This window comes from Apium graveolens, chromosome 8 (genome assembly GCF_009905375.1).
Source record: "Apium graveolens cultivar Ventura chromosome 8, ASM990537v1, whole genome shotgun sequence".
Lineage (NCBI taxonomy): Eukaryota > Viridiplantae > Streptophyta > Magnoliopsida > Apiales > Apiaceae > Apium > Apium graveolens.
In genome coordinates, this window is record NC_133654.1 from 99,468,717 (window position 1) to 99,472,643 (window position 3,927).

Consider the following 3,927-nt stretch of genomic DNA (forward strand, 5'->3'; position numbering starts at 1 on the left):
TAGATATAGAACATTGATCCGTCGTGTGTGCACCTGCACAAAGCTCACAAACACTTTCTATCTAATGAACTCCATAGTTATCCAGAGAATCCACTTTTATAGTCAACTCCTTTAGCTGAGCTGCTATAGCCGTACTTGTATCCACCTCCAGAATTCCTGCTACATTGCCTTGTGCTAGTCTATGAGTTGGATTTTGATATTCATTAGCAGCCATCATTTCAATTAGCTCATAAGCTTCCTCATAGCTCTTAGCCCATAAGGCTCCACCTGATGCTGCATCTAGCATGGGTCTCGACTGTGCTCCCAACCCATTATAGAAGTAATTAATTACCATCCAATCAGGAATTCCATGATAATGACACTTCCTAAGAATTTCCTTGTAGCGCTCCCAAACTTCATATAAAGATTCTCCCGATTGTTGTGCAAATTGAGTTAGAGCATTCCTGATTGCAGCTGTTTTTGCCATAGGGTATAATTTAGTAAAAAATTTCTGAGCAAGATCCTCTCATGTTAGAATAGAACGTGTTGGTAGAGAGTGAAACCAGCATTTAGCTTTATCCCTCAGAGAAAATGGGAAAAATCTCACTTTCACAACATCTTCCGAAACACAGTTAAACTTGAAGGTGTCATAAAATCCCTAATATGCATATCGGGATCTTCAGTTGAAGCTCCCCAAACTGGACTGAATTTGGTACCATTTGAATCGTACCATGATTGATTTCAAAGGTATTAGCTGCAATGGTAGGTCTGACAATGGTAGACTGAATGTCATTGATTTTCGGTTGAGAATAATCTTTCAATGCTTTCATTTCTGCTGTTGGTTCTCCCATTACAATGATCACTTCCATTTATACTTTTTCTAGTGTGTCCTTACGAGATTCAGAACGTGTTCGCATACACGCTCTCTCGAATACCTGAAACACACAAGCAATGTAAAATTGATAAGAGAAATAATCTGAGTTAGTGAACTTTAACGACCACTGATGACAAGCACATAAACTAAATTTAACATCGATCCCCGACAGTGACGCCAAAAACTTGTTCGCACAAAAACATGCAAGCGTACGCGGTCACAAATAGTATAATATTAAGTTTAGTTCATTCCCACAGAGATTGGTTTAATTCATATTGTGCATTTATGCAACAATGTATGATTATTATTCACTGCTAAGATAAGTATCAAATTGAGTTTGATTATCTAAAAGTAATTATGCTAGAATGAATTAACTAAGATATTAAAATCAAGTTACTTATATGAAATAAAACATGTGATTCCAACTTTATTAAATAATTCATTCAGAGTTTATGTCTTTCATCATAGTATATGACAGTTATGATAATAATCAGAAAACACGAAATTAGTACACACTATCTTTCAATATACGTATACCCTACCACTCTGCATCCACAAATTAGATAGAAGCTGGCATACACCAATTATGTTTAGACCCTATATGTCTATAAGATTTGAAAATATAACGGTTTAAGAGCAAGTTATCAATTGATATCACATAGGGCAGCGTAAGATGGTTAAAATTACACTACGAATCATGCATGTTAAAACATCCATAAACCTATGCTAACATGGCAAGTTTTAAACCCGTATATCAACCTTCACATTCAATAGAGATTAACAATACAACTTAGATACTAGCTACGCATCCAAGAATATTAAGCACAACCGTACGAGGAAATTAATAATTCATCATACACTGAAAACTTTGAGGAAATCAACTACTAAACTTCATAAATAAATCCGTTAGAATCCCATGATAACAGTTAGTTCACAATCAAACAGCTCGTCATCATGGGTTCCGATGAAAATATGATAGTAAAAAGGTTTTGAATACTACAAGAGAATATTAAAGTATTAAGGTTTAGAAAATAAATCTGAAACGAGCATCCAAAGTATTGCCTAATTAGAAGAATGCAAAATAAGATCTTCAACTAGATCTTCTTCTTCTTAGCCGTCTTGTGCTCTCCACTTGTTGTTCTCCCTTTCGTTCTGTCCTTCTGATTGATATCTGATGGTATTTATACTTCCAGATTACTCTGACCGCACGGAACTTCCAATCAGAATCAAAACAGGATTTCTGTCTGTAGGACCTAGCGCGGGCGCTCCAGGATAGAGCGCGGGCGCGCTAGCCTTCCGTTTCAGCAGCGCGGGCGCGTTAAGGTAGAGGGCGGCCGCACTTGACTTCTGCCAAAAAAACTGCTTTCTTTATTTCTCGCTCTGCTCCTCTGGCAAGCTTTCGCCCTTCATTTCTTGATCTTATTCCATCATAGAAGCATAAAATAGTCCATTCATGCCTCTAGTTATAGCTCTGCAAAGACTCAATAAAAATGCATCAAAAACACTACATACTTGAGATCAAGTCATCAACTTAAGCCGATATGAAGTGTTCTAAATGGATATAAAATCCACTTTTCACACCCCCAAACTTAAATCGATGCTTGTCCCCAAGCATTAACAGACTTGACAATACATGAATGAATGCAACTAAATGAATGAATGCAACTTAATGACAATACAAATATCCCCTCGAAATAACCATAATCAAATCGATAAGCCAATATCTCTAAGAATGCAATAACTTTAAACAGAGCTCGACTAAATCCCATGTACTAACTTACAAGCACAGAAGCGTGAGTGTGTGCTTTGCTTATTAGATATACTCCCAAGACTAGATCAAAACCATATCTTATTCTTCGCCAAAACAATAACAAGCTTATAAGTAGAATGAACACTAAACACATCATGACTTCAAAACACTTCCATCATCACTGGAGTTAGACAAGGATTCATGCTACAACACTAAACACATCAACAAAAATAGTTATTTGACCGTGCAATGAATGAGGCCCGAAAGACTTATGCAATAATACCCATGTAGCGAGCGTTAGGTCAGCGAATCCCAAACTGAATAAGCCTTAGTTCACTAGGCACAAAGTCCCCTAGAACTTAATTGCTCGATTATTAAAGGGCTCACCCGTGGTCAATTTTGCATATTCAGATACTAACATAATTTTTTTTTTCTTTTTTTCTCTTTTTTTCTGGAATGAGGGTGTTTCGCTCCATTTCATCCATCCCTAGACTACTCATAAATATGAGCGGCTACTAGCCTTTTGACGCCTAACTTTTATTAACAACTAGCAATGAGATCCCTGGTTTCCCCAAATTTATATTTTAGTGCTCCTTCTTCATCAAGGGAATAGAAAACATTTTAAATGTAAACAAGTGATTAAATTTTAACAACCAAACCAGTATGGCCCTGATCTAGCCCAAAAGCAACCGATGAGACTTGTGAATAGGCTTTACTTCTAGACATGCAAGTCAAGTCATAAAAACTTAATAATCCCTCTTTTAATAATCACTACACAATAATCAACACCGACCTACCAACCAGAAATAGCTCATCCTACGGGATCATGCTATATGCTATGAAGATGCAACTAAATGGACTCACATAATATACATAAATAATTACGCAAACAAATATGGTATATATGAATAACAATACAAGATAATGAATGAACTACCCCTACCCATGCAATATGAATCCTATATGAACATGACTCTACTACTACTAATCCTTAAATTACCACCCCAAACTTAAAATATTTAATGACCACATTGAAGGCAATAATAAGGATAGCAAGAACATACCTAATTATCGGGAGGATCACCCTCTTCGGGTGGAGAATCAGGCGGTGGATACACACAACATGTGTAACATTTGATTTTATTTTTTTTCTTTTTTTTCTGAAGAGCGGGAAGGCGCGGGCGCGCTGAAAGGGAGCGCGGGCGCACTGGGCTTCTGCCAATTTTTTTATAAGCAACAATACTCCAGAAACGCATGGGTTGCCTCCTACGAAGTGCTTGTTTTCCGTCTCTAGCTTGACGTGAAACTTCTAAAATCAAGTCGT

At 37.0% G+C, this 3,927-nt stretch overlaps 1 non-coding gene across 1 annotated transcript; it reads left to right on the forward strand.

The window, feature by feature from the left end:
- Positions 1–344: 344 nt before the first annotated feature.
- LOC141681287 (small nucleolar RNA R71) lies at positions 345–451 on the forward strand. Its single transcript, XR_012558727.1, has one exon. It is a non-coding gene; the product is annotated as a small nucleolar RNA R71 (small nucleolar RNA).
- The last annotated feature ends 3,476 nt before the right edge of the window (positions 452–3,927 follow it).